This window comes from Saccopteryx bilineata, chromosome 2, assembly GCF_036850765.1.
Source record: "Saccopteryx bilineata isolate mSacBil1 chromosome 2, mSacBil1_pri_phased_curated, whole genome shotgun sequence".
NCBI classification, from domain to species: Eukaryota; Metazoa; Chordata; class Mammalia; order Chiroptera; family Emballonuridae; genus Saccopteryx; species Saccopteryx bilineata.
This window is the reverse complement of record NC_089491.1, coordinates 101378710-101403621: the sequence shown is the minus strand read 5'-3', so window position 1 is coordinate 101403621 and position 24912 is coordinate 101378710.

The window sequence follows — 24912 nt, the reverse complement described above, 5'->3', positions numbered from 1 at the left end:
TGAGGGCTTCTGACAGGTGGCAACCTAGGAAGCGAACGCTCCCTCCTCTGACCGCCCCTCTGACACACATCACCCACAGGAGGAAGAGATACTGACTTCCACATCGTTACATGTCTTGCTAACCCAAATATAAAAATCCTTTCAACAAGAGAGGCAAACAAGTGTTTGAGATCAATAAGAACGGCTATTTGGGAATCATTAATTTAGGCACAGGTCCAACTAATATTCCCATCAAGAGACAAAGGCAATGGGTTACGTAGGAGAAAGAGAATTACATCAGGAGAAGGAAGGCATTGTTACTGGTGCAGTTAGTGTAACGTAGTGATATTAATTCTTTAAAGTGCTTTCAATTTTCAGTTCAGTAGTCATACAGCTGCTTTCTTGTTATCTTTATAAACAATTTTCTGGAACACAAGATTGCTTGAACCCAGTTCAAGGGTGACTTTGCCCTGTTTTAGGATCCTGAAGGTTTGAGACATAAAACACTCAGGGCAGCCCCTCTGGGACAGCAGCTCCAGCTCCATTTTAAAGTGGCTCTGTGAATATTCTTGCTTGAGCTTCTTGGTAACTGCCTTCTAAAATTAAACTTTTCTATTGAGTTTTCATGGAACACTGACAAAATCTGTCCTCTGAACCACCCCACCTTAGCCCCAACCCCAACTGCCTGTGACCGGACCCAAACGACTGGGAGTGGGTATTCTGCTGGCCGTTTTATTTCTGAAGATTTGCCAAGGCGAGGGAACCCAGGATCATCATGACTTATAAGGTGCAGGAAGATCTCAGAGGCAGGTCTGCACCTGAGGGTGAAGATCCAAATTACAGCAGGGAGAGAACCAGTGACCAGTGGAGGCCATTGTGATGGGGAGTTTAAGACACTCTAAAGAGGAAATGGGAAGCCACATTTAGAGAATGCTCTGGTTAATTTTGTGTAAGTCTATTGTCCTCCTGTAAAAGTAAAAATAAATAATAAACATACAAAGAAAAAAATCTGTACTCCCAACAGTAAAGAAATAAATAAAGTTTGACCAGGCAGTGGCAAAGTGCATAGAGTGTCTGCCTGGGATGCTGAGGACCCAGGTTCAAAACCTAGAGGTCACCGGCTTGAGCATGGGCTCATCTGGCTGAGTGCAAAGGTTGCAGGCTTGAGCGTGGGATTATAGATATGACCCCATGGTCGCTAACTTGAATCCAAGGTCGCTGGCAAGGGGTCACTGGCTCGGCTGGACTCCCCTGGTCAGGGCACATATAAGAAAGCAGTCAGTGAACATCTAAGGTGCCACAACAAAGAATTGATGCTTCTCGTCTCTCTCCCTTCTTGTCTCTCTCTCTCTCTCTCATTAAAAAATAATAGTAATAAATAAGTAAATACAAACTAAAATCATGAGATGGTGTTTCTCATCTCTTAGATCAGAAAAGAGTGTCAAGTGGTAACATTTAAAGCTTTTCAGGGACAGAGAACAAGCTTGTTGGATGATAAAAATGTTATAAGCTTCATAGGAAAAAAAGAAGTTAACAAAGTCACTAACTCCCTTTTGAAGATAGCCACCGTAAGTAAGTCACACCCTGTGCAGGAGAGATATTGTCATTGCCCTCCAGATCCCAACCTCTTCTCTAGTCTCGGAGAAGTTTACAAACCATCTCCTTTGGAGGTCACACAGGGCCCTGGCACTGGCTCTGGCCAACGGCTATGAGCGGAAGTGATGAGTGTCACATCGCTGAGCGCAGTAGACCAGTGTGGGCTCTCCATACGCTCTGGGCTCTCCCGAAGCCAACCCTGGGAGCGGGGGACAGGACAGTCCTGGTGCGCCCTCAGAAGCCTCAGCGTGGCCACCAGTTACAAAGCCCTAGCCACCCTTTCTTTGTTGGTCTTATACATGGGGAGAGACAAACCTGGGCATGTCTAGCCACTGAGACTTGGGGGTTGTGTGTTATCCATGCAAGCCTACATGGTCCTGACGAGAACACACAGATTTATATCTGATGGGATTCCTCATAGAATTACTTATAATAGTACAATTTTTAAAACAGCCCTGAATGTCAAGAACATAAAATAAAAATAAGAGATGGCCAAATAAAGTGTGGCCAGTGGTATAATACTGTAACAAGTACTTTACAGCACATAAAACTAATGTGTTGGAGATCTCTTGAAGCAATGAGAACATTCTCACCATAAAATACTGGGGGAGAAAGAATATTAAAGGATTCACACAGTATGATCACATTTTTGTTTAAAACTGTTGATAGGAACTCAGAGAAAAAAAGAAAGTACAAACATCATCACCTTAGTAGTGGTGATCACGGTAGTGAAATAATACAAGATCCAGGCTTCAAAACCCAAAAATAGCCATCAGGGACTCTGTAAGAGGGAGCCCCGTGGGCGACCTGAAAGATGTTGTTATTGTGATATGGAAAAGGTAAGTGGGGACCGTTTCCTGAAGCACAACAGCAGCACGTGGAAATAAGTAATGACCAGTTATGGGAAGAGTGTGTTACTGAACAAGTGTCCCCGCTACTGTGAAATCACTTTATGAGGCACAGTGCCACTGTAGTCCTGCACTGTCCTTTGCTGTCACTGCCAATCACCCTAACCCCGGGCAGGCTGGACAGGGTTGAGGGAGAGACATAGGGGCACGGTGGCTACTTTAACACATCGGCAGATGTCAGGAAGTCCTCTCACAGCCACTAAGTCGAGCCTCGGGGTTGGTACGGGTTTGTGCCCGGAACAGAACAAACAACTTGGACTTGCCGTCCCTGGAGGTTTGAAAAACACTCCCAACTTTGACTGTCCAGGAACAGCATGTGCTTAGGAAGTGTTGGCGTGCAGAAACACGGGAATGTTCTGAGATGATGCGAGTCGATTCCAGGAATGGCCGGGGAGGGGAGGAGAGCCGGAGCATCGTGTTTTTAGAATCGTCCAACAGATGATTCAGTGACACTCTCATGTCCCAACAGCAAGTGAAGAGTTCCAATGATCCCTACAGTTTTCCCTTTCTGGGGACGTCCCTCAGGCGACGAAGGGGCTCTCTCAAGTCTGTGCGTTTTCCCAGAGGTGACCACAGAGGAAGTCCATTTCTCAGCACGGTGAGACCTGGAATGATGGCCACATAGAAAAAGATAAGCCTCTGTGCCATCTAAAAACATGGTCGTGCAAGGCATACAGCTCCTGCATGTCACAGCTGGGAAGTGACTACTGTTCCCTCTCACTGGCAGGAGTGACAAGTGATATATTCATTGTGATCACAGTATAGTGACAATGATGCAATGATGAGTGTTTTATAGGACAACTCCCCCAGCGTAGCTGAGTGGGGAGTGAACAGAGGGAATTGAGGAGTGAGTGTCAGGAGGAGGGAATCTGAGTTGGAACTACTCCTAGGCTCAGGGTGTAGCAAATAAATAATTGAGAGCACCTGTCATTCATTATTTAATGGGTAAATTTTTACTTGCCACTTGCTGTGTACCAGGCCTTACTCTGGCTACTGGGGACAAATATGGATTCTATAGTCGTGACGTTGAACATCCAATAGGAGATACAGATATTTATAAACAGGTACACATAGGCAAAGAGGCAAGAGGAAAGGGGTGGAGGACTGGTCAGGGAGGCAGTCTCTGAGCTGAGCTTTGACGCAAACAAGAGCAAAGGGGAGCCCTTTGTTAACTTCAGCCCGAGGGCCTGGTCTTGAGCAAAGTCTGCTTCTGGCTTCCCAAAGGAGCTGATGGGTTGTGGACAGGTTCCCAGAAATGGGAGGTAAATATTGAAATATCCCTGGAATGGGGAGCACTTCAGGGCCTTACCCTAGAATCTCAGATATCTTAAACTGCCATGGGTCTTGGAGGAAACTTCGCTCAGCCTCAGATTTTTCAGATAATTCTCCCAAGAGTAATTTAATGGCTGGTCCTATTGAGTGTGTCAATTGGGTCTTCAATATGAAATCTGAAGTGCATAAGATTCACATGGAGTAACACCTGTGACATAAGCAGAGAAGAGGCAGAGGTGTGCGTCTGGAGAAATAAAGTCCCTCTGATGGGACAGGGAGGGACAGAGAGGGCTTGGTAGGGGCAGCTCAGACTGCAGTGCAGTCTGAAGAAAGTCTTAAAAAGTCCACAGGAAGCTCCGCACAATAGTGAACTGGAGATGTTCCATAGTAGGCAGAAATGGCCGCACTCTATTGCCCTGTGGTCGTCAGGCTCTGGCTTGGAGCTGTCTGAGAAGAATGTGGCCCCAGTTAAAGGCAGCAGTGGACCCCAAAGGTTCTGAGCTGGAGACTGGCAGCCGACAGTACTCCTTACGCTGGGCACAGGCTTGCTCGAAGGGAGAGCACTGCTCCATGGCCACCCACAAGGCCATGTGGCTTGTTAGCAGCAAGGGTAGAAATAGAGCATCATTTGCAGAACTTAGGGGGACAGATTAATTCAGAAAAAAACTTTAAGTCGGAATTTAGTCTATGTTTTTTTGGCAGACAATTCTCTGTGTGTCTTGGGTAACTCTGCACAAACTAGGAACCAGGTGCTTTGTTCGGAGTCTCTGCGCAGAGTCCTGGAAGAGAGAGAATGTCTTCATCTGAAACAAACAGCAGGCATGCTGATGGCTCCGTGTCATAAGGACAATGCCACCCTGCTGCACAAAAGGTCCCCCGGCATGGGCATCTTCTATAATGCCACCCACTATGTGTGCAGACATCCCATGACCCTCGGAATGGGGGAGCAGGGGTTCCTGTGAGAATCAAGGTTCAAGAAACCGGCCTGCAAACACGGACCCTCTGGGTGTTGGAAGAGCTGTATGCAACACACTGTCCTTTGTCTCTGACCCCCAAGTCTCCTATCCTCTGCGGGTTAGCTTATCAGCTTGCAAAAAGGAGGGGAACACTCAGACCCTTCACAGTCCTTGCAAGAGCTGACTTACTGGAAGAGAAACCATTGTGTGTAGACAGAAACATCAAGGCAGAGAAAGCTTTTCAGAAAGACAACCAGGGTGCAAACAGCCCTGGGGCAGCCATGTTCCGAGGAAGGGAGGTGGTCCACCAGACCTCTCTCCCAACCCAGCTTGTTTGAAAGGCCCCGTTTCCCAGGTCAGACTGAGGAAAGGAAGAGGCTTCAGAGAGCTGAGCCATCCTGTTTGCCTGGCTACAGATAGCCAATATTTGTCTTAAATAATAATAGCAAAGACTGTTCTGGGATCTCATTTCAAGAGTTATTTATAGGCTTTGTAGGACAGCCTAATGCAACGGATCACATTTTAATACTGCAAAGCTCTGGGTCACAAGATAGTCTATGAGAAAGGTCAACATTTTCCAGGAGGGAACCTGCCGCCTTGGGCACTTGGAACACAGGTGCGACTTTATAAGCACTCTGGGAACTTGAGCAGAGCCCTGTTTTCCCCAACGTCAGAGGGGAACGAGCCAAAGAACGCAGCCTCCTGCCAGCCCTAAGCCACGTCAGCCCTGAACTCTTGGCATGGCCCTCACACGCCATAAAAGTTTGTTTTCTCCTCTTAAGTTTCAACTCCATCAGCTATTCTCGGTGATCCTTGCCAATGCTTGCCGCGGGGGGCTGGATGTTCAGCCCACAGATGTGGCAGATCCACCTCTGCGTGGGTCTGGCGTGAACTTTCACACGTGGCTTTTAAGCACGGGTGTGCGAAGGATTTCACCCACTTGGAAAAGACTGAGTCAGGCTCCTTTGTCCCAGACACACCCATTCCCTCACCATACTCCCCTCTGCAGCGCACGGTTCCTTGGAGGGCCCAGCTGCCCAAGATGAATGTCCCTCAAATCTATCCAACTCACTTCTCTATTTTTCTAAATGGAACTGGGGAAGGAGTGAGGGAGGGGTCTGTGTTTAAAAAGCCTCTGTCACTGGTGTGTGGCAGAAAGGACAGGCCTCAGGAGAGGATTGACCCACCTGTGATGGGAACATTAGCAACTAGCACTTGGCCACCAAAACTGGGAAATCAAATAACAACATTTCCCTAACTCTTAGTAGTCTATCATTTCTTCACAGATTTATTGTCAATTAATACCATAAATTTTCTTTAATTTATATTTAATTAAGTTTTTGATAACTGTCCATCTGCATGCAGCTACTTTTACCCTGTTGCCTCAATGCCATCATCCTGCAAAGCTTTAAAGTGATATCATTGATGTTGAGATGACCCAGCAATCCTATTCCGATTTCTCATTTAAAATGTACTCATTTGTGTGTGTGTGTGTGGTTTTAGTCTCAACAATTTTGTCACATGTGCACATGGGTGTGTTCATTATCACAGCCAAGTCACTAAACATTTCCGTTCCCCAGGGTCCCCCCTGGTGAACTTTTATAATGACATCCACCATTCCCCTCCCTCCAATTAATTGAATAACATTTCATTTTAAAATATACTGGTATAAATGGTACAGCTGTTCTGGAAAACAGCCTATTGCTAATAAAACTCAATATGCAACTTCTTCTCATCCAACATATACGTTGTGTCCTTCAGCACTTTTTTCCAGAGAAATACAACCCATGTGCACATAAAAAACTGTACATGAATATTTAAAGCAGTTTTATTGTAACACAGGGGTCCTTGGTTTACAACACCGTTCCATTCCTACAACAGTGATGTAACCTGAATTTTGGTGTAAGTTGAAAGACACCCTAACTTTAGTCAACTTATCTATCCTAACACAGTTGGAAAATCATAATCAACATAAAAACACAACTAAGTCACAGCAAAAGAAAAAGGACATAAATATAGGAGCCATGATAAGGGCCAAAAAGCTGCCAAACAAAGCAACGCAAACAGGACACCCGTACTTTTAACAGTCCAAAATGACGTAGGTAAGCATACTGGGGGATGCCAACTCTCTCACTCACACGTTGTGTTACTGAGTATTCTCCTACCACGCAACCAAATTAGTTTGCCCAAGTAGTCCATAAGTGCAATGCTAATGGTACAAGCCAAAACACTCACATCTCAACTTTTTTAAGTTTTTATAGGAATGAGCGTAGTAAACTAGAAACATCGTATGTCGAGACTGTTGTAACCAGAGGACCCTTGTAGTCAAAAACTGGAAACAACCCAACTGCTCTTCCATGAGAGAATCATAAACAAATTGTGTAGTCCATCCACACCATGGAATAAATCTAGTTACCCAATTCCAACATGGAGTGGGGAACTAGGTAATAGAACTAGAAATTCTAGATCATCATCTTGTATTCTACAATTCAACTCAGTTCTGACACCACTTGGAGATAGCAAAAGATCCCTCAGATAAAGGGCTCTATCCCACAGGATGGCCCCCCCACCCCAACACACATAAACATCAGACACCAGTCACAAGTCCAGGTTCTTTCCTGTGCTCTAACCAACTGACTATTTATCAGTGGTCCCCACCACCTCCTCCTTGTGTTTGACTTATTTTTTACAACTGCCCATAAAACTTAGAGAAACATTTTACTCACTAGATTACCAGTTTATTATAAAAGGACATAACTCGGGATCAGCCAGATGGAAGAGACACACAGATGAGGTGTGGGAAGGGGCATGGTTCTTCCACACCCTCTCCCAGAACACCACTCTGTGTCGGAAGCCCTTTGAACCTGACCTTTTGAGGTTTTGTGGAAGATTCATTACATAGGTATGATTGACTGATTATTGGCCACTGGTGGTTGACTTAATCCCCAGTCCCTGCAAGCTCTAACCCTCTAATCACATAGTCAGTTCTTCTGGCAACCAGCTCCCCCATTCATAAGTTAAGCCCAAAAGTCACTTCACTCACATAAAAGGACACTTCTGCTGCTCTCATCACTTAGGAAATTCTAAGGGCTTTAGAAGTTCTATGCCAAAAATAAGGACAAAGTTCAAGTATATATTTCTTATTATAAATCTCAATATCACACCATGGAATACTACTTGGCAATGAAAAAGCACGAATTATAGGTACATAAAACAACTTGGATGAATCTCCAAAGAATTATTCTGAGTGAAAAAAAGCCTGTCCCAAAGGGTACATACTGTATCATTCCAGTTTTATAACGTTGTTGAAATTACAGGATTTTCAAAATAGACACAGATTGCTTTTGACTTGTTCTAAGATAGTGACCTCTGAGTTCTAGGAGTCCTTCTGTGGGTGTAACTGGCATATGACAGGGGTTCTTCAGAGAAACAGAACCAATAGGATTGTACAGGGAGAGAGGCAGAGGGATTTACTATACGAATTGGCTTGTGTGATTATGGAGGCCAGCAAGTCTCAAGTTCTATAGGGCGAGTTAGCAAGCTGGAGACCCAGGAGACCTGGTGGTTTACTTTCAGCCAAAAGGCAGGAAAAAAATGCTGATATCCTAGGTCAAAAGCCGGCAGACAGGAGAAATCTTCTCTTATCCCTGGGAGCCTTTTTGTTCTACTCAGACTTTCAACTGAATAGACAAGACCCACCCACACTGAGTAGGACAATCTGCTTTACTCTGTCCATCAATCTAAATGCTAATCTCACCCCAAAACACTCTTACGGACACACCCAGAATCATGTTTAACTAGATATCCAGGCACCCCACAGCCCTGTCAAACTGACACATAAAATTAACCACTATAACCTTTATTTTAATATAATTAATATAATTATTAACATTAAAGGAGAAGTCCAACCTCCTCCTTTCCCTGGACAGACTTCAGTGACCAAGACCCAACTTCAGAGCCTCCCCCTCAACCCCCACCCAGCTCTCTGGAAACAATCATGAGCTCATTCCAGTTCATGTTTGAATTACCTGGAGAAAAACCGAGGGGCAAATGGCCTTAGACTCTACTGCTGGAGGAAGAAGCCGACAGAGACAGGTCCCGGCAAATTCAACTCCCCGCCAAGGCCAGTGCAAGGGTCTTCATCCTTTCCACACGATCTGATTCTTCAGTTGGCATGTGTTAAGGATGAGCTTTTAGATTAAAATGGGTTAATTAAATAGATGACTGGAAGGCAAGCTTGTGCTCAGAAAACTCTTTACAAAAAGACGCTCTTACTGCGAGGCCCACATCGCTCCGAGGGTGCTGTGAGCAAGCAGGGCTTTCCGGGACCAGCTTTGTGACCAACATTGGGCCCAGCTGAACACCTGCAGCCAGAGCTTCTCAAGGCATTGGGGAGTTATTGCAAGAGAAGGACAATGACAGAGGGACAGAAGGGAGGACACCAACAGGCCCCCTCCATCTCTGGGCCAGGCAAGCCCTGTGGATCTGGGTCCTGGGATACAGCCCCCAAAACTCAAGCCTAATCAAGTACTTGAATAGAAGCCTGACTTCTGACCCAGCCCCCTGGGCTAGAAGCCTTGTTTGCTACCTGGACGGTAAGCTTCCTGCTCAAATGCATGGGGACAAAGCAAATCAGCCAGGTGGGCCTAGCCAGGTGGGCCTAGCCAGGTGGCCCCGGGCTGCGCAGGCCCCCCAGGCCAGGTGATGAGGCAATGGCTGAGTAAGGAAGGAGCCTGGCGTTCTTTGCTGTGAAGCATCAGGATGCTCCGTCCCTATTTTTAGAGCTCGACATTTAGAAGGTCAAGTACATCCTAAAGTGTTTAGTTTTCTCTCCAGTGTTTGTGCTCTGATTGAAGAGACATCTCTGCACTGTTCCCCCGCCCCTCACCACCCTGGACGCACCTAGCTCACCTTTTACCTCAACTGACAACGGAGCTTGAAATGAACAGTGTTTGTGCTTTTGTTTGTTTCTTTCTTTGTTTTTTAGTGAGAGAGAGACAGACAGACAGGAACAGACAGACAAGAAGGGAGAGAGATGAGAAGCATCAACTTGTAGTTGCAGCACCTTAGTTGTTCATTGATTGCTTCTCATATATGTCTTGACTGGGGGGGCTCCAGCTGAGCCAGTGACCCATGCTCAAACCTGCGACCATGATCCTGTGCTCAAGCTGGATGAGCCCACTCTCAAGCCGGCAACCTCAGGGTTTTGAACCAGGGTCCTCTGTGTCCCAGGCCAATGCTGTATCCACTGCACTAATGCCTGATCAGTTCTTTATTTCTTAATCTGGCTTTCCAGAGCCTCAAAAGTGCAATGGCCACTCTGGAAAAGTGTGGTGCCTTCACTGAGGTCGCAGAGTGTACCCCAGTCAGAACTTTACAGATGCAGCCAGCTCTCTTCATGGGGGCCACTGGACCCCAAGGGTGCAGCCCAACCCCTGGGCCTACCTATGGGAAGCTGTTTGGTCTTGTCTGTCCTCTGTCACCTTGTGCCCTGTGCAACCCCACCCATTACTCTGTCATAGAACTCCATGAGATTTCTCCCCCACTCCATCAGTGTCACCCCGGCACTGGTGAAGCCCCCGCCCCAATCTGCCCCAGAGTACAGTGAACACCAGCTGTAGTGCCCCCCACAGCTTTAGCCAGGCTCCCAGGTAGACTCCACCCCAGGAGGGAAACAGACCCTGTTCGCAGACACCCTCTGCTGTGGTCCCACATCCCCTCTCTGACCCCCTCCCACAGGGACTGGCCCAGGCCTACCCTTGTCTTGAGGCCTCACTCCCACTGAAAACACAGCCAGGGCACCTCTGCCTGCAGCCTCGAAGGCAGCCGAGGCTCTGAAGGTTGGTGGCCGCCGTTGGAGAGCCTGCAGCTGGGGAATGCGGGGTCCTACACATGCCAGGCCCTAGCCCCACAGCTCCAGGAGAGAACAGGTCGGACGCTGCTCTAGCAAGGTCCACAAATTCTCTGTCCTCAAATTTCCTCCACTGCCCAGAGCAAGGCAGGGTCTTCTTCTTGTAGTAATATAATGTTATAGTAATTAAATATATAGAAATATAAAAAAATATGGAAGACATATAAAAGTAATTAAGATATAATATTAAAATTAATTAAGAAAATTAAATAAAGTTATGCCGTCTGGATAGGAATTAATATAGTGTGTGCAGATGTGATAAACAGACTGACTTTCAAGCAGGGCCCAGCTAGTGTGTGTGTGAAGTTATACATAGATTAGAAGTGGCTTGATGTCAGAACTCTGTAAGTTAACATAAACAAGAAGCTTCCCTAGGAACATCTTAAAAGTGGCTTGATGTAACATTTCAGTAGATTAACATAAAAAGGGCTCCCTGTGAGGAACTCCTAAAGAGGTGGTTTGAGGTGATAATCCTGAAGATTGACACCTGTTAGAAGGCATTGGCAGAAAAGGTACTAGAGCTGAGGGGCCCCCTGCTGAGGTAGTCCCCAGACTCCAGTGTGAACATGGACTGTCCCCACGCTGCTCTGAGCTCTGACCAAGGACAGCTGAGAGGAGCACGCTGACTGGGCCCCGTTAAGCTGTACCCAGGCATGCCAAAAGGATTTGTGAGTAATAAATTGCCTGTGTGATTACTGTAACTAATTTGTACGTTGGTTGTATTTTCCTCTGGTGGCAGTTGGTCTCGGCACTGATCAGTAGCATCCTCAGTAGCTACATCCTCAAGAGTAGTCTCAAAGAGGCTGCCAGCCCTGCTGATAAGCAGGAGTGTCCCACTGCACGGGAAGTCGAATCAGGGATGCCTGATCGACGGAGAGCTTGGGCTCTCTCTACTGGGACACTTCTCTCCAAGACCAGCACCCGCTCTGGGCCCAGGAAAGGGCAGGGCATTGAAAGTGGGAATCCTAGCGGACGGACACCTCACAGGTCCTCGCACCCAGCCGTCGCGGTTGTGCTGTCTGCTGAGCACATCCGGGCCTCTGTTTGCAAGGAAGTCGAGCTGGTGGCCTCTCTCATCTCATGGCAGAGAGGCGTCAACAGGAGACAGCAGGCAGCATAGCATGAACCAGGGCACGGTGTCCTCTGGGAGTCCTCAGAGGGAGCTGTGCCCAAAACAGAAATAAATACAGACAGACTTGGTAGTTCTCTTCCCCAGGAATATTCACTCCATCGTGCCCTTCAACCCGGACCTCTTTTCTCCTTGCTCCTGCCCCCTCGGGCCCTCATGCTGCCCCAGCTCCTACTTACTTCCGGCCGTCTGTCCTGCCGCCCAGGGCCGTTCCCAGCCACACCTGGTGCTCCCATGCCCCCACCCTAAGCCCTCCGACTCCACGCCCAGGCCCCCACTCACTGTGGGCAGGACAGGTGAGCTTTCGAGGTGGCACTGCACGTGTGGAGGCCTCGCCTACGGCCACAAGAGCCAGCACACTTGCTCCATGCCCCCCAGGCTTATTTTTTTATGTCACCTGCTCACCTCTCGGGCACACACACACACACTCACAAGCACAAGCTCTCTTTCGGGGAGAAAATAACAGCAAGCAGGCAGCCCTGATCTTCTCTCCAGCCTCCAACTCACCTGCTTCTGGACGGCCCATCTGTGGAGCCTGCACCCGTGGGGGAAGGTCCCTGCCCCACCCCAAGCACACGCACCTGCTCAGAAACGTCTTGCTTTTTCTGAATCATTGCACTCTCTCTCTCTACCAAGTCATTCCCACTGCAACAAGCCTGCTTTAGTATGGCTGGGGTGAGGCTGGTGAGGCTGGGAGGCTGGGGTGGGTGAGGCTGGGGTGAGGCTGGGTGGGGGTGGTGAGGCTGGTGAGGCTGGTGAGGCTGGTGAGGCTGGGGTGAGGCTGGGGTGGGGGTGGGGTGAGGCTGGGGTGAGGCTGGGGTGAGGCTGGTGAGGCTGGGGTGAGGCTGGGGTGGGGGTGGGGTGAGGCTGGTGAGGCTGGGGTGAGGCTGGGGTGGGGTGAGGCTGGGGTGAGGCTGGTGAGGCTGGGGTGAGGCTGGGGTGAGGCTGGGGTGGGGGTGGGGTGAGGCTGGTGAGGCTGGGGTGAGGCTGGGGTGGGGGTGGGGTGAGGCTGGTGAGGCTGGGGTGAGGCTGGGGTGAGGCTGGTGAGGCTGGGGTGAGGCTGGGGTGGGGGTGGTGAGGCTGGGGTGAGGCTGGGGTGGGGGTGGCATGGGGGGGCGGTAAAGGGAGTGGGGGGTCTTTTTATTTTTTCTTGACTCCACATCCTTCTCCATCAACATCCCTGTTTCCCTGCTCCCCGTCACAGAACCAAAGTGTTGTCTGTAGGTGTCTACAGAGGCCGTCTGCACTTCCTCCACCCTGCCGTGGCGCCCACAGCCCTGGCCTTGCTGCTCACCGCCCGTGGCCTCCGGGGGACAGCGTGACGGCTGCTCTCCTCGTCGCTGTCTCTCGGCTGCATCACAGCTGCTCTCACCTCGTCAGCACCTGGCTCTCTCTCCAGTGCTCCTGCCCCAGTCTCACGCTCCCTCTCCCCATCGCCTGCCGGGGCCTCCAGGGCTGCGTCCAGCACCTGGCTCTCTCTCCAGTGCTCCTGCCCCAGCCTCACGCTCCCTCTCCCCATCACCTGCCGGGGCCTCCAGGGCTGCGTCCAGGGCTGCGTCCAGGGCTGCGTCCAGCACCTGGCTCTCTCTCCAGTGCTCCTGCCCCAGTCTCACGCTCCCTCTCCCCATCGCCTGCCGGGGCCTCCAGGGCTGCGTCCAGGGCTGCGTCCAGGGCTGTGTCCAGGGCTGCGTCCAGCACCTGGCTCTCTCTCCAGTGCTCCTGCCCCAGTCTCACGCTCCCTCTCCCCATCACCTGCCGGGGCCTCCAGGGCTGCGTCCAGGGCTGCGTCCAGGGCTGCGTCCAGGCCTCCGTCTTATGGTCACCTGAGAGCCCACCGCCCCAGATGCCAGCCTCTCCATGGAGCTGCTCACACGTACTTATCTTTTCTTTCTTTTTTTTGAGAGAGAGAAAGAGGCTGGGAGAAAGGATGTTCTCCTGTGTGTGCCCTGACTGGGGGATTGAACCTGCAACTTCCTCGCTCCAAGGTGACACTCCAACCAGCCCAGCTATCCAGCCAAGGCTTAGATTTTTTGTTTTGTTTTGTTTGTTTGTTTGTTTGTTTGTTTAGAGACAGACAGAGGAAGAGAGAGAGAGAGGAGAGGGGAAGAGAAGCATTCATCTGTTGTTCCACTCAGTCATACATTCATTGGTTGCTTCCCATGTGTGCCCTGACTGCAGATTGGACCACAACCTTGTCATTTTGGAATGAAGCTCTTAACCAGCTGAGCTACCCAGCCAAGGCCTCATCTGACTTCTTGAGACCTTGAGATCCAACCAGGCTTTAGAACTTCATGTGGTCAGAGTCCTCACCCCCCCCCAGGCTTTCTAGTCTTTCCCAACTCAGTCAGCAACGTAGACCCTTGTCCTCAGCCAGCTCCTTCTTCTCCCCCCCTACAGAAGAAACCCTTACATTGTCCTGATGATTCTACCTTCTTATTTCAAAACACCCCGGTGCCTACTCACCACCTCCCACCTGTGCCCTGCCCAGGCCTCTCATCTCCTGTGGACCTGCAGCAGCCTCCCTGGCAGTACCCCCCCCCCAGTCCAGCCTGTGTGCAGCACACGTAGCCAACAGTGCAGTGGAGTGGTCGTGGCCATGGGTCAGAGCTGACTCCCTGGAGTCTTGGGTCTTGCTCCTCTGACACTCCCTGTGAGGAGCCTCCCTCTCCACACCTGGTCACTACACTGAGCAACCCGAGGCACGTGGCACCCACGTGGTGGCATCTGGTGTACAGTCCCCACCCAGCCAGGCTCAGAGGTGTCCCACGGGGAGGTCGTTCGCAGCACTGGCTTTGAGGAGGCGGTTTCTTATGCTGCAACAGCAGCTGGAACAACTGTGTCCCACCCAGGACAGACGAGAAGTGACTGCAGGGTACACACAGACCATAATATAGAAAAATTAGCCTGACCTGTGGTGGCGTAGTGGATAAAGCGTCAACCTGGAAATGCTGAGGTCACCGGTTCGAAACCCTGGGCTTGCCTGGTCAAGGCACATATGGGAATCGATGCTTCCAGCTCCCCCCCCTTCTTTCTCTCTGTCTCTCCTCTCTCTTTCTCTCTCTCTCTCTCTCTCTTTCTCTCTGTCTCTCCCTCTCCTCTCTAAAATAAATAAATAAATAAAATTTTAAAAAAAAAAGAAAAATTAAAGCACATGGCAGCAACAAAACAGCCAATTAAGGGTTGAAAGAAAGTGTGGAGGAACTCTCCCAGGAGCCAGCCCTGAAGAACAGCTATGGAACTGCCCAGAAAAAATAGACAGTGAGCAGGTCGGTCTAGATCCAGCTTCCAAATAACAGTAAGTCCAAAAAGGAGGGATAAAGAAAACCCTGGCCAGTTGACTCAGTGATAGAGCATCGACATGGCATGCAGATGCCACACATTTGATTCCCAGTCAGGGCACATAGGAGAAGCAACCATCTGATTCTCCTCCTCCTCCCTGTTCTCTCTCTCTCTCTCTCTCTCTCTCTCTCTCTCTCCTCTAGCAGCCATAGTTCAATGGGTTCAAGCACGTTGGCCCCAGGTGTTTAGGATGGCTCCATGGAGCCTCTGCCTCAGGTGCTAAAAATAGCTCAGTTGCAAACATTGGCCCTAGATGGTCAGAACATCAGCTCCAGATGGGGGTTGCCAGGTGGATCCCAGTCAGGGTGCAAGTGGGAGTCTGTCTCTCTATCTCTCCTACTCTCACTTAAATAAAATAAAAATAAAAAGGAAAGGATGAAGAAAACCAAGGGGAAGGAATAATCAGTGAACGTTATTCAGGCAGAGGACTTCCCAGAGTGTTGGTGCCCACTGAAATTCCAGCACAAGCGATGGACGGGACTCATCGCCACACTGGGTCACGGTGAAACAACAGCGCCTCTAGAAGATCAGTCACATCTACTACCTTCTTACTGGTGACAGTGGACGCTCCTGACAAAGTACCAGTGCTTTCCAGTTCCTACAGGAAAGTTATTTCAACCCTGAGTATTACCTCTAGTCAACCTACCGTTTTGAGTGAAGACATTTTAAGATACAGTTCTCTACTTCAAAGTGCCTTTCATCAGGACTACCTGGGCTCCTCAGTGCCACATAGGAGGGGAAGCTGATGAGGAAGGGACAGCATCTAGGAAAGTGGGGATTCTGAACAAGAGAGATGAAAACACAGCTCCTAAGCTGATGACAAAGTCAAGACCAGGACCCCCTGGAGCCCGAGGAAGAGGCCTTCTGAGAGACAGACGAGATTAAAAAAACCTGGAGGGTTTGAGCACAGTGGGAAAGAATCATCAATCTAGTAAACAACTTACTGTCAGAGCCCACCTATTCTGGGCTCATTTCAGTATTCACTCATTAACTATATCAATAAAGACGCACTATGCTACATGACGGGGTTTCGAGACAAAGTAGCTGCCCTACACGTGAAACTCTCCACTGTGATATCGTAATGGTGGACACAGGGCACGATACCCAGGCTCACTCAACACAAAGTGTGAGCCCCAGTGTAAAACTGCAGCCTTGAGCTAGTAATAATATATCCACATTAATTAAAATAAATAGACCACACTAACGCAAAGTCTTGATAAGAGGGAAAACTAGGTATGTGAACACTTATGTACCGGTGATCAGTTATTGCGTAAGTCTAAAACTCTACTTAAAAATAACTGTCAGAATCTGCTGATGGAAAAAAGAAAGAAAGAAAAAAAGAGAGAGAGAAAAGAATACATATGTATATTTAGAGTCCATTTGCACATAATATGTCTGAAAAGTTTTGGGGGCTCCTGCTTTTCTGTCCCCCAAAGGTTCTGACAAGGTTTGTATGGGACATGTTGCAAGTACAGTAATTGCTTAGACTACAATTGGGAGGAAATGATGAGAGGTGGCATGTCTCCCACCCTCTTTGATGAGTGATTATGTGAGAACTCCCCAGTTTCAACAGCACTGGCATGCACGCTGGTGGCGGCCACCTTCAATCCCCATGTCTCTCTGGCTTCCTGCTGGACGGCCTCCCACCCACAGCAGCTTGCTCAGTCCCCCATCTGGGAGTGGTCTCGGAGCAACCCCCTGCTCAAGAGGATGTGTCTGGTAGACAAGCAGCCAGATTCTCTGTCCGGCGCTGGGGCAGTCCTGAGACGTACTCAGCAGGGTTCAGCAGAGGGTCCAAAGCGGGAATGAGCCCCAACACTTGCAGCAGTAACTTAACTATTAACCCACTGTTCCTGGCTTTTCCTTCCTTCCTTTGTGTTTCTGGGGGTCCCTGCCCAAATAACTTGCACCTACGTTCTCATCTCAGGCTCAGCTTGTGGAGAAATCTGAACTAAGATTCAGTCTTCTAGCTAAGGAAGGTTCCTCTACTCCCTATGAATTGTTTAGTTTGGTTTTGTTTTTTAAGAATTAAGAATTAAAAGAAAAAAAACAAAAGTTATCAAACTAGAATGGGCTAAATTCAGGGAAATCTATTAGTTTTCAATCATTCAAAATATAGACTAGCAGAAATACATATCCATACTGGAAACAAAAATTCATGTCTGGAGACTGGTCCCGACCCTATTGACTAGGAAGCTAAAATTTCCATTTTTTGTCTGCAACAGTGATGGCCATGACACAATTCAACAAGGATGTGACATCTGAGGTCAAAGAAGCAAAGGAAGCCCCACTCGATGCAAGCGCAGACCCAGGAGGAAACCGGAGAGGGGCTCGTGGCCACAGGAGCGGCACACAGCTCCGTGGTCAGGAACTAGGTTTTACGCAGGAAAAATGTTATCAAGAAAGTCGCAGTCTCACACTGAAAACTGATCATTATGTAAACCTTACACTGCTTACAAGTATTAACTCAAAATAGATCACAGGCTCAAATGCAAAATGTAAAACTATGAAACTTAGCCCTGGCCAGGTAGCTCAGCTGTTTAGGTTGGTTAGACCAGTGGTCCCCAACCTTTTTTGGGCCACGGACCGGTTTAATGTCAGAAAATATTTTCACGGACCGGCCTTTAGGGTGGGACGGATAAATATATCACGTGACCGAGACAAGCGGCAAGAGTGAGTCTTAGACGGATGTAACAGAGGGAATCTGGTCATTTTTTTAAAAATAAAACATCGTTCAGACTTAAATATAAATAAAATGGAAATAATGTAAGTTATTTATTCTTTCTCTGCAGACTGGTACCAAATGGCCAATGGACTGGTACTGGTCCGCAGCCAGGGGGTTGGTGACCACTGGGTTAGAGCATTCTCCTGATATGCCAGAGTTGCAGCTTTGATCCTTGGTCAGGGCACATACAAGAATCATCCAACAAATGCATAAATAAGTGGAACAACAAATCAATGTCTCTCTCTCTCTCTCTCTCTCTTTCTCCCTTCCTCTCACTCTAAAATCAATAAATAAAATACCTTTTTAAAAGAATTATAAAACTTAGAAAAAAAGTAAGAGAAAATCCAGGATTTGGGGTGAGACAAGTAATTCTTAGACATGACACCAAAAGCATAATCCAGAAAGAAAAAAAGTTGATAAACTGGGATTCATCAAAACTAAAGATTTTTACTCCACAAAAGACCCCATGAAAGGCATGAAAAGACAAGAGAGATGTTGGGGAAATATATTTGCAAACCACACACTGACCCAACAGAAAACTTATATCTAGAATATACGAAGAACTCTCAAAATTTAACAATAAAGGCAAAGAATCCAATAAGAAAATGGGCAAAAGACATGAGACATTTCACCGGAGAGGGTGTACAGATGGCAAACAAACACATGAAAAGATGTTCAAATTTATTAGCCAATAGGAAAATACAAATTAAGCCGTGACCACTATACCTTTATTAGAATGACTGAAATAGCAAATAGCAACACCACCAAATCCTCAGGAGAGTCAGGGAAACGAGACTCCTCATACATTGCTGGTGGGAATGAGTGGAAAATAGGCACTCTAGAAAACAAATTAGCAGTTACTTATAAAACTAAACATGTAGTTAACATAAAACCCAGTGAGTGTGTTCATGAGCATTTACTACTGAAAAATGAAACCCTACATCCACACAGAGACTTGCACACAAATACTCACAGCAGCCTTATAATCTAAACCTAAAAATTACCCTAACCAGTTGGTTTAGTGGCAGAGCATCAGCCCAGCATGTAGAAGTCCTGGGTTTGATTTCTGGCCAGGACACACAGGAGAAGTGATCATTTCTACCTCTCCTCCTCCCCTTCCTTTTTTCTGTCTATTTTTCTCCTGCAGCCATGACTCAGTTCAAGCAAAGTTGGCCCCAGACATTGCAGATGGCTCCATGGCCCCACCTCAGGTGCTAAAATAGCTTGATTGCTGAGCAACAGAGAAATGGCCCCAGATGGGCAGAGCATCATCCTATAGTGGGCTTGCCTGTTGGATCCCACTTGGAGCACATGCAGGAGTTTGTCTCTCTGCTTCCCTACCTTTTGCATAAATAAATAAATAAATAAATAAATAAATAAATAAATACTTAAACAAACAAGCAAACAAATAAATAAAATAAACCTAAAAATGACTCAAACGCCCATCAAGGTGACTAGATAAATTGTGCCCCCCACCATGCCACACTGTATACCACTCAATTATCAAAAGGAATGAATTAGTGATCCATGCAAGCACTGGGGTGAATCTCCAGGCAATTACGCTTAAGGAAAAGAAGCCAGTCCCAAAAGGTTATGTACTGTTTATTTCCATATCTATAACATTCTTGACATGACAAGATTATAAAGTAGAGACCAGATTAGTGGATGCCAAGAGTTAAAGGGGGCAGAGTGGGGAAGGGAAATGAATGTAGCTATCAAAGGGCAACATGAGTGATCTGTGTGCTGATGGAAGCATCTTGTATTTTGACTGCATCAGTGCCAGCATCCTGGCTGTGATATGGTACTTCAGCTTTGCAAGATGTTACCCCTGGAGAAAACTAGGTTAAGGTACACCGGATTGCGCTGTAGTATTTCTCACAACTGCACGTCAACCTATGGTTATCTCAAAATAAAAATCATTAATTTTTTAAAATGGAACAGAAAGTCAGAAAAATTAATAAATCTGAAAGGATTCTCATATCGTATTCATACATAAAGGCAAATGCATTACTGAATATGAATGCACATTAAGTAACAGGAGGAAATGGGAGAAATGAGTACGGAAGCCGGGGAATTCAGAGACTAGCGGCCGCTTAATAGTCATGAACATTGTTTTTAAGTAGCATGAAGGTTTCAGTGCTCATCCTCAAAGCTTAAAGAAATCTTATTCTCAAAGCCTGAAACTACCAGATTCTATATGGCTCTCTTATAACTGTTAGCTTTTACTACATGAGGAAACCTAGCCAAAACCATCTTCAAATGATAGATAAATTGTGCTCAGGTTGCCAAGAACATGACTAATTCCACATTCTTTAAATCATTTCCCCAGCAGCTCTTGTCTTACAGCATTCCATAAAATCTGACCCATTCACATGCTGGAGAGACCTCGCGAGCTTCCTCCTTCCTTTTTAAACTTGGCCTCTGAGCCTACATCTGTCCCCTCTCCCTGTAGGTCCTCTCAGGGGCTGTTCAGCGGACCCACTAAGGAGCCATCCACATTATTCTTCCTTCATCCGACCTGTTACTTGGACCTAAAAATAAACCAGGGATTTTTTTTCCTTATGATCTGGATATAGCTTTCTTTAAAAAGTTAGAAAAAGTGGCAAATTTCATGCCATTAACCAAACATGCTGATACAACTATAAGATATACTTTCTCGCTTCCACAGGTTTAACTGTGAACAATATCATAAATTCTGCACATATGGTGGGGTGAGCATGTTCACATACACATATGGATCAGTTGCTGTGTGACAAATGACCCTACAACTTAGTGGTTGAAGGCAACCGTCAACGTTTATTATCTCACGGTTTTGTGAATCTAGGATTCGGGAAACCTGGCTCAGGGTCTGTCATGTGGAACAAAGACCATGTCTCAGTCTAAAAGCAGTCAGGCAAGAGAACTTCCTCTCATTCAAGAGAGGTCAGCTTTCTTGTTCAATCCAGGTCATCAACTGATTGGACAAGGCCTACCCTACCCTGGGGAGGGCATCTGCTTCACTCGGGCTGTAGATGTAAATGTGAAACTCATCTAAGAAAGTACAGAATCACATGTGAACAAATACCTGGGCACCCCATGGCCCGGTCAAACTAACACAAAAACTCAGCCATCGTGTTCACTGTCTCCCCATTCACTTATCAATATTAATTATAACCCTACTCTCTGACCTAGGTGTTCCACCTGACCGCCCCCTGCCCGTCTGCTGTGTAAAGTATGAGTTCTCAGATGCACCAACACCCTGATCACAGTCACCTGCAATGTTTCTCTTCCTCTACCCCCGCACCTCGGGTCTCCTTCCGACCATACACACCCACACACAGACACCCAGCCCTAAGGCCTAGGTTTGGGTGAGGTAGCTAACATAAATATTTTAAATTGTAGATGATTATTATGCTTTCTCTTCCTGAATAAATGTCCAGTCTCAAGAGTCCTTGGTTGACACTCATGCCCTCACTTTCCAGTTACTTATTATATCCTCTTAGGTAGCGAGTGCACAGCACAGACATGTTGTTCAGAATGTGTCGTCCAGGCCTCATCACCTCATCCTAATTAATGTCTTTGTGTTATCTTCAGTTAATGTGCACAGTCGAATTTATGGGGTCTTATGTGTCCAAATGACCACACATATATTTGGAACATAAATTTCAGTTTTTCTCAATATACTTACTGGGTAATTTTTCTCAATTGTTATCTCCTATCTTCCAATGTTGTTAATGAGACATGTAATGTTAATTTCTTTTTTTTTAATGTTTAAAATAATTCTGACTGCGTATAGGTGTTACTTTGCCAGGAAATTCAACTGGACTATGTTTAAAGAGGTGCATAGGGACAGAGTCTCATAGGCGCCGTGACCCTGGCAGGTCCTCACAGGTGCACAGGCAAGTGTGGACATCATGATGGGCCAGCAGAGGGGCACACAAACCAGTGTCATGAAGTGGATGTTAAGTGTCACTGAAATGCTAGTGATAAAATACAATGTTCTGTTCATATTCAGTCACGGGTGTCCCATAGACTGATCTAGAGGTTCACCTCTAACGGTTTTCAAGCTACCTGGAGGTTGGCTGGAGTGGTCAGTGGGCATGTGTAAGCTGACTTCACTCCAGGCACTACGTTACAGAAGCTAGTCGTCTTTTTCCAAAGGCAGCTTTCTCCCAGAGATCTCACATGTTGTGGTGATTAAAACGTCCTCCTTAGGCCCTGACTGGTTGGTTCAGTGGTGGAGCATTGGCCAAGTGTGTGGATGTCCTGGGTTCAATTCCCAGTCAAGGCATACAGGAAAAGGGACCATCTGTTTTTCCACCCCTCTCCTCTCTCGCTTCTCTCTCTCTCTCTCTCTCTCTCTCTCTCTCTCTCTTTGCCTCCTGAAGCCATGGCTCAATTGGAGCGAATTGGCCCCAGGTGCTGAGGATGACTCCATGGCCACTGCCTCAGGCACTAAGAAGAGCTCAGTTGCTGAGCAACAGAGCAATGTACCAGATGGGCAGAGCATCGCCCTCTAGTAAACTTACTGGGTGGATCCCAGTAGGGGTGCATGCAGGAGTCTGCCTCTCTGCCTCCCCTCCTCTTACTGAATAAAAAAATAAAAGTCCTTAGTATGCCCTGGTGTGGTATTTGCATATACCTCTTCTAGAACACACTCTCAATTGTAGCAGACAGAAACAGCAAGGAGGATGGCAAAGTTCTGGGACCCACACACATTCCTAAGATGGGAAATCCTGATGTTCTTGCCCACACTGGGCAGCCAAGTCTGATTGAAGTTTCATTTCCTCTGCCCCCCTTATCCCTCTCCTACTCCCCCATACCCACCCCAGGTAGAGGAGGTTATGAGCAAACAGTGGTTAAACCCTTGAGGAAAAAGTTCATACACCTAGAGGGCATTCTACTAAGTGAAAGAAGTCCCACAGGGAAAGACAAATACCATAAGATTTCACTCATATGTAGAATCCAGAGAACAAAATAAATGAACAAACAAAATACAAACAAAGTCATAGATACAGAGAACATTTTTAATGGTTGCCAGATGGGAGGAAGGTTTGGGGGGCTAGATGAAAAAGGAGAAGAGATTAAGATACGCAATGTGGCAGTTACAGAATAGTCCCAGGGATGTAAAATATAGCCCAGGGAATATAGTCAATAATATTATAATAACTGTGTGTGGTGCCAGATGGGTACTATTGGGGACAGCACTTTGTAAGTTAGTAAATGTCTAACCACAATGGTGTACACCTGAAACTAATTTAAAATAATATTAGGTGTCAACTACAATTGAAAAAAGTTGGGGAGAAGGGAGGGAGGGAGGAAGGAAGGGAGGGAAGGAAGGAGAGAGAGAGGAAAGGAGGAAAGGGGGAGGAAGAGAGAGAAAGAGAAAGAAAGAAAGAGCAAGAGAAAGAAAGAAAAAGAAAGAGAGAGAGGCCCTGGCCAGTTGGCTCAGTGGTAGAGCGTCGGCCTGGCGTGCAGGAGTCCCAGGTTTGATTCCCGGCCAGGGCACACAGGAGAAGTGCCCATCCACTTCTCCACCCCTCCTCCTGTCCTTCCTCTCTGTCTCTCTCTTCCCCTCCCACAGCCAAAGCTCCATTGGGGCAAAGATGGCCTGGGTGCTGAGGATGGCTCTGTGGCCTCTGCTTCAGGCACTAGAATGGCTCTGGTTGTAATAGAGTGACGCCCAGAGGGGCACAACATCGCCCCCTGGTGGGCATGCTGGGTGGATCCCGGTCGGGTGCATGCGGGAGTCTGTCTGACAGCCTCCCCTTTACCAGCTTCGGAAAAATGAAAAAAAAAAAAGAAAGAAAGAAAGAGAGAGAGAAAGAAAGAAAGAGAGAGAGAGAGAAGGGAGGAAGGGAGGAAGGGAGGGAGGGAGGGAGGGTGGGAGGAAAGAAAGAGAAAGAGCAAGAGAGATTATCAAAAGATGCAAGCCGCTCCCAGGGTAGAAGGCAAACCCAGACAGCCAGCCTTAGCCTGGGGACCACAGCCACCCTGGGGGGCCCGTGTCTCAGCCAGCCTCAGTCCTCCAACCTTTCAGCTTCACCTGCAATGTTCAGACAATGAAGATTACAAACCACGTGACTCTGTTCTATGAAACGACACCAACAAGGGCAAGTAAGTAGGAAGGCACACCCCCCCCCCCAACATACACACACAGGAGTGACGCAGACTGTTCCCTTAGAGAGCAGGGATGATGGAAGAATTCTTGCAGTGCCAATGGAAAGTCACGCAGCAGAAAAGATCGAAAGGCGTTATCTAGTCACGCAGAAAGTGGGAGAGAGGGAAGCTGTGGAAAGGTTCTCTGCTTCCTCAAAGCACCTCAGCTGCTCGCTCTTCGAAAAGGCAATGATCTGCCTTGAAAACATTCATTTAGAATGTCTGGCTATTACTGACACTTGCGTTAGATCTTGGCAAGAGTAGAGTAGCATGGCCTCCCCTGTGTACCTGCTGGGAGTAGAGTCCTGTGGGTCAGGAGGGAAAATAAAACAAAGGCACTGCCCAAGGTCACTGTGTGTGACCTGCACATGACGTGAAGTTGATGGTCCCAGCAACAAGGAAGCCTGTGGCTGTGCTGCTGTTCACCTCGTCAGCCTGCATCAGTACCCCCTCTAATGCGTGCGTGGATGCACACACACACACACACACACACACACGCACACACACATACACACACAAACTCAGAGTTCAGCTGGGCATCCGTCCAAATGATTCATATTACATCCTAGCCATATTCAGCACAAAAGTCATCTAACATCATAGGATCAGTTACATCAACGAGCAAGCACGGGGTTTGATAAGCAGCTAAAATTAGGTCATCGCATAGCAGCAGGCTTCTGATGGATGAAGTGAAATCTAGCCGCAGGTTTGCTATTTAAAGATCTGTTACAGGGTTCCTTTCCTGTAGCCACAATGAACACACAACAAAGGGTCGGGCCTCTGATGAAATGTTTAATCACTGCTATTGGCCCCGCTGACTGCGGCAAAGATTTACTAAGAGGCATTCCGTTCTCAGATGAGCAATGTAAATAAATGCATTTTAACTCCATGTCTAGAGCCTAATGGAGGCCCTTTCTTCCTCCTCAGGGCGAATTCCATCAAGTTATTTTAACCACTTT